The sequence below is a fragment of the Triticum urartu genome, chromosome 2 (assembly GCF_003073215.2).
Source record: "Triticum urartu cultivar G1812 chromosome 2, Tu2.1, whole genome shotgun sequence".
Lineage (NCBI taxonomy): Eukaryota > Viridiplantae > Streptophyta > Magnoliopsida > Poales > Poaceae > Triticum > Triticum urartu.
The window spans coordinates 526,770,957-526,778,113 of NC_053023.1; positions in this window are offsets into that span (position 1 = coordinate 526,770,957).

Below are 7,157 nucleotides of genomic sequence, written 5' to 3' on the forward strand. Positions count from 1 at the left end.
TCATATGTATGACAAAAAAAATTCGTTCGTCCCAAAATGTCACGGATGGGTCTTTTTTTGTAGTGTAGCTAGATGTCTTCCTCTCTCTCTTTGATCCTCAATACCATGTTCTTAAAAATCTATCCTATGTAATCTTCTTTTCTGCTGTGTTTGTCGAGATCCGCTTAATTGTGGATTTATGATCAGTTTATCTATGAATATTATTTGAATCTTCTCTGAATTCTTGTATGCATGATTTTATATCTTTGTATTTCTCTTTGAATTATCGGGTTGGTTTGGACAACTAGATTGGTTTTTCTTGCAATGGGGGGGGGGTGCTTAGTTTTGGGTTCAATCTTGCGGTGTCCTCACCCAATGACAAAGTAGGGGTAGCGATGCACATATTTGTATTGTTGCCATCAAGGGTAAAAAGATGGGGTTTTCATCATATTGCTTGAGTTTATCCCTCTACATCATGTCATCTTACTTAAGGAGTTACTCCGTTCTTATGAAATTAATACTCTAGATGCATGCTGGATAGTGGTCGATGTGTGGAGTAATAGTAGTAGATGCAGAATCGTTTTGGCCTACTTAACACGGATGTGATGCCTATATGCATAATCATTTCCTTGTATTGTCATAACTTTGCGCTTTTCTATCAATTGCTTGACAGTAATTTGTTCACCCACCGTATTATTTTTCTTCAAACCTATGGCCCCCGGGTCTATTTTCCATCATATATTTTCAAATCTAAAAACCAAAAAACCCAAAAATATCTCGCTGCAATTTATTTACTTTTATTTTGTTTTACATTTTAGTAATCTTTTATATCTATCTCTATCAGATCTCACCTTTGCAAGTGACTGTGAAGGGATTGACAACCCCTTTATCGTGTTGGGTGCAAGTGTTTGATTGTTTGTGCAGGTGCATAGATTGGAGACTTGCTTGTATCTCCTACTAGATTGGTACCTTGGTTCTTAACTGAGGGAAATACTTATCTCTACTTTGATGCATCACCCTTTCCTCTTCAAGGGAAAAACCAACGCAAGCTCAACAGGTAGCAACTTACGGTGAAGCCTATATTTACAAGAAAGTCAGTGGGAGCTCTGTAGCATTTCTAATACTATATGTGGATAACATATTGTTGATTGGAAATGATATAGCATTTCTAGATAGCATAAAAGGATACTTGAATAAGAACTTTTCAATGAAATACCTCACCGAAGTTGCTTATATATTGGGCATCAAGATCTACAAGGATAGATCAAGATGCTTAATAGGACTTTCACAAAGCACATACCTTGACAAAGTTTTGAAGAAGTTCAAAATGGACCAGTCAAATAAAGGGTTCTTGCCTGTGTTACAAGGTGTGAAATTGAGTCAGACTCAAAGCCTGACCACTTCAAAGATAGAGAGAAAATGAAAGTCATTCCCTATGGCTCAGCCATAGGTTCTATCATGTATGCTATGATGTGTACCAGACCTGATGTGTGCCTTGCCATAAGTTTGGCAGGGAGGAACCAAAGTAATCCAGGAGTATCACTAGACAGCGGTCAAGAACATCTTGAAGTACCTGAAAAGGTCCAAGGATAAGTTTCTAGTTTATGGAGGTGACGAAGAGCTCTTAGTAAATGGTTACATCAATGCTAGCTTGGACATTGATCCGGATGACTCTAAGTCACAAATCAGATACATATTTATATTGAGTGGTGGATCTGTCGGTTGGTGCAGTTCCAATCAGAGCCTTGTGGCGGGATCTACGTGTGAAGCGGAGTACATAGCTGCTTCGGAAGCAGCACATGAAGGAGTTCATATCCGATCTAGGTGTAATACCCAGTGCATCGGGTCCAATGAAAATCTTTTGTGACAACACTAGAGCAATTGCTTTAGCAAAGGAATCCAGGTTTCACAAGAGAACCAAACACATCAAGACACGCTTCAACTCCATTCGTGAAAAGGTCAAGGATGGAGACATAGAAGTTTGCAAAATACATACGGATCTGAATGTAGCAGACATGTTGACTAAGCCTCTTCTGCGAGCAAAACATGATCAGCACCAAGACTCCATGGTTGTTAGATTCATTACAATGTAATCCAGATTAGTGACTCTAGAGCAAGTGGGGGACTGATGGAAATATGCCCTAGAGGCAATAATAAAGTTGTTATTATTATATTTCGTTATTCATGATAGAATTGTATTGATCGGAAACTTAAATACATGTGTGGATATGTAAACAAATACCATGTCCCTAGTAAGCTCTTCTAGACTAGCTCGTTGATCAAAGATGGTTAAGGTTTCCTAACCATAGACATGTATTGTCACTTGATAACGAGATCACATCATCAAGAGAATGATGTGATGGACAAGACCCATCTGTTAGCTTAGCATATGATCGTTCAGTTTATCCCTATTGATTTCTTAATGTCAAATACATATTCCTTCGTCTATGAGATCATATAACTCTTGGATACTGGAGGAATACCTTATGTGCTATCAAACATCACAATGTAACTGGGTGATCAGAAAGATGCTCTACAGGTATCTCCGAAGGTGTCTATTGAGTTGGCATGGATCGAGATTAGGATTTGTCACTCCGAGTATCGGAGAGGTATCTCCGGGCCCTCTCGGTAATACACATCACAAGAAGCTTGCAAGAAAAATGACTAAGGAGTTAGTTAGGATATGATGTATTACTGAACGAGTAAAGAGACTTGCCAGTAACAAGATTGAACTAGGTATGAAGATACTAACGATCGAATATTGGGCAAGTAACATACCGATAGGCAAAGGGAATTATGTATGTTGTCATAAGGTTCGGCCGATAAAGATCTTCGTAGAATATGTAGGAACCAATATGGGCATCCAGGTTCTGCTATTGGTTATTGACCGCAGAGGTGTCTCGGTGATGTCTACATAGTTCTCGAACCCATAGGGTCCGCACGCTTAATGTTCGTTGACAATATAGTATTACATGAGTTATGTGATTTGGTGACCGAATGTTGTTCGGAATCCCGGATGAGATCACGGACATGACGAGGCACTCTAGAATGGTCCAGAGGTAAAGATTGATATATGCTACCTCTTGAGCTTGCGTTGGTTTTTCCCTTGAAGAGGAAAGGGTGATGCAACAAAGTGGAGTAAGTATTTCCCTCTGCTTTTGGGAACCAAGGTATCAATCCAGTAGGAGTCAATGCACAAGCCACTGAATACCTGCACAAACAAACACCAACTTGCACCCAACGCGACAAAGGGGTTGTCAATCCCTTCACGGTTATTTGAAAAGTCAGATCTGATATAGATGGATAAACGGTAAAGTAATTTTTTTTGGTATTTTTGGTTTATAAATCGGAAAGTAAAAGATTGCAAAGAAAGTAAATAGGAAACTAGAATTGTAGATCGGAAACTTATATTATGGAAAATAGAAGATTATATGATGGAAAATAGACCCGGGGGCCATAGGTTTCACTAGAGGCTTCTCTCAAGATAGAAAATATTACGGTGGGTGAACAAATTATTGCCAGGCAATTGATAGAAAATCACAAAGTTATGACGATATCTAAGGCAATGATCATGAATATAGGCATCACGTCTGTATCAAGTAGACCGAAACAATTTTGCATCTACTACTATTACTCCACACATCAACCGACTCCTGCATGCATCTAGAGTATTAAGTTCATAAGAAAAGAGTAACGCATTAAGTAAGATGACATGATGTAACGGAATAAACTCAAACAATATGATGAAAAACCCCATCTTGTTATCCTTGATGGCAACAATACAATACGTGTCGGTTCCCCTTCTGTCACTAGGATCGAGCACCGCAACATTGAACCCAAAGCTAAGCACTTCTCGCATTGCAAGAAAAACCAATCTAGTTGGCCAAACCAAACCGATAGTTCGAAGAGACTTGCAAAGATATCAAATCATGCATATAAGAATTCAGAGGAGATTCAAATAATATTCATAGATAAGCTGATCATAAATCCACAATTCATCGGATCTCGGTAAGCACACCACAAAAAAGTATTACATCGAATAGATCTCCAAAAATATCGAGGAGAACATGGTATTGAGAATTAAAGAGAGAGAAGAAGCCATCTAGCTACTAGTTATGGACCCGTAGGTCTATGGTAAACTACTCACGCTTCATTGGAGAGGCAATGATGTTGATGTAGAAGCCCTCCTTGATTGAATCCCCCTCCGGTAGGACGCCGAGAAAGGCTCTAGATGGGATCTCACGGGTACAAAAGGTTGTGGCGGTGGAAAAGTGGTTTTGTGGCTCCCCGTAGAAGGTTTTGGGGTATTTGAGAATATATAGGCAGAAGAAATAGGTCGGTGGAGTCACGAGGGGCCCACAAGGGTGGGGGCGCACCCTCTGTCCTTGTGGGTGCCTCGTGGCTTCCCTGACGTGTACTCCAAGTCATCTGGATGTCTTCTCGTCCAAGAAAAATCATCGTGAAAGTTTCATTCTCTAAAACAAGGAAAAACCAAGAACTAGCACTGGGCTCTAGGTTAATAGGTTAGTCCTCAAAATAATATAAAATAGCATATTAATGCATATAAAACATCCAAAATAGATAATATAATAGCGTGGAACAATTAAAAATTACAGATACGTTGGAGACGTATCAGGCATCCCCAAGCTTAATTCTTGCTCGTCCTCGAGTAGGTAAATGATAAAAACAGAATTTTTTATGTGGAATGCTACCTAACATATTTATCCATGTAATTCTCTTTATTGTGGCATTAATGTTCGGATCCGTAAGATTCAAAACAAAAGTTTAATATTGACATAGAAACAATAATACTTCAAGCATACTAACAAAATAATTACGTCTTCTCAAAATAACATGGCCAAAGAAAGCTTATCCCTACAAAATCATATAGTCTGGCTATGCTCCATCTTCATCACACAAAATATTCAAATCATGCACAACCCCGATGACAAGCCAATCAATTGTTTCATACTTTTGATGTTCTCAAACTTTTTCAACCTTCACGCAATACATGAGCATGAGCCATGGACATAGCACTATAGGTGTGATAACCCACAAGTATAGGGGATCGCAACTGTTTTCGAGGGTAGAGTATTCAACCCAAATCTATTGATTCGACACAAGGGGAGCCAAAGAATATTCTCAAGTATTAACAGTTGAGTTGTCAATTCAACTGCACCTGAAATACTTAATATCTGCAGCAAAGTATTTAGTAGCAAAGTAATATGGAAGTAATGGTAGCGGTGGCAAAAGTAACAGTATTTGTTTTGTAGTGATTGTAACAGTGGCAACGGAAAAGTAACTAAGCAAAGATCAATATGTGAAAAGCTCGTAGGCAATGGATCAATGATGGATAATTATGTCGGATGCGATTCCTCATGCAACAGTTATAACATAGGGTGACACAGAACTAGCTCCAGTTCATCAATGTAATGTAACATGTATTCTGAATATAGTCATGCGTGCTTATGGAAAAGAACTTGCATGACATGTTTTATCCTACCCTCCCGTGGCAGCGGGGTCCAATCGGAAACTAAGGGATATTAAGGCCTCCTTTTAATAGAGTACCAGAACAAAGCATTAACACTTAGTGAATACATGAACTCCTCAAACTATAGTCATCACCAGGAGTGGTCCCGATTATTGTAACTTCGGGGTTACCGGATCATAACACATAGTAGGTGACTATTGACTTGCAAAATAGGATCAAGAACTCACAAATATTCATGGAAACATAATTGGTTCAGATCTGAAATCATGGCACTCGGGCCCTAGTGACAAGCATTAAGCATAGCAACATTAATCTCATAACATAATGGATACTATGGATCAAACCCTAACAAAACTAACTCGATTACATGGTAAATCTCATCCAACCCATCACCGTCCAGCAAGCCTACGATGGAATTACTCATGCACGGCGGTGAGCATCATGAAATTGGTGATGGAGGAAGGTTGATGATGATGATGACGATGGCGACGGATTCCCCTCTCCGGAGCCCTGAACGGACTCCAGATCAGCCCTCCCGAGAGAGATTAGGGCTTGGCGGCGGCTCCGTATCGTAAAACGCGATGAATCCTTCTCTCTGATTTTTTTCTCCCCGAACGTGAATATATAGAGTTGGAGTTGAGGTCGGTGGAGCCTCAAGGGGGCCACGAGACAGGGGGCGCGCCCCCCACCCTCGTGGACAGGGTGTGGGACCCCTAGTGTTGATTCTTTCACCAGTATTTTTATAAATTCCAAAGATATTCTCCGTGAAGTTTCAGGTCATTCTGAGAACTTTTATTTCTGCACAAAAATAACACCATGACAATTCTGCTGAAAACAACGTCAGTCCGGGTTAGTTCCATTCAAATCATGCAAGTTAGAGTCCAAAACAAGGTCAAAAGTGTTTGGAAAAGTAGATACGATGGGGACGTATCAAGTTGGAGTAGAAGGTGGTTGTGGAGAAGACAAAAAAGGAGATAGTCTCACATCAACTAGGCGTATCAACGGGCTATGGAGATGCTCATCAATAGATATCAATGTGAGTGAGTAGGGATTGCCATGCAACGGATGCACTAGAGCTATAAGTTTATGAAAGCTCAAAAAGAAAACTAAGTGGGCGTGCATCCAACTTGCTTGCTCATGAAGACCTAGGGCATTTTGAGGAAGCCCATCATTGCAATATACAAGCCAAGTTCTATAATGAAAAATTCCCACTAGTATATGAAAGTGACAATATAGGAGACTCTCTATCATGAAGATCATGGTGCTACTTTGAAGCACAAGTGTGGCAAAAGGATAGTAACATTGTCCCTTCTCGCTTTTCTCTCATTTTTTTATTTGGGCCTTCTCTCATTTTTGGCCTCTTTTTTAACTATTATTTTTATTTTTCGTCCGGAGTCTCATCCCGACTTGTGGGGTGATACGTCTCCAATGTATCTATAATTTTTTATTGTTCCATGCTATTTTATTATCAATCTTGGATGTTTTATAATCATTTTATAGTCATTTTATATCATTTTTTGGTACTAACCTATTGACATAGTGCCAAGTGCCAGTTGTTGTTTTTTCCATGTTTTTTACATCGTAGAAAATCAATATCAAACGGAGTCCAAATGCCATGAAACTTTACAGAGATTATTTATGGGCCAGAAGGAAGGCAATGGGCCTTGGTTGCACCTGGGGGTGCCTC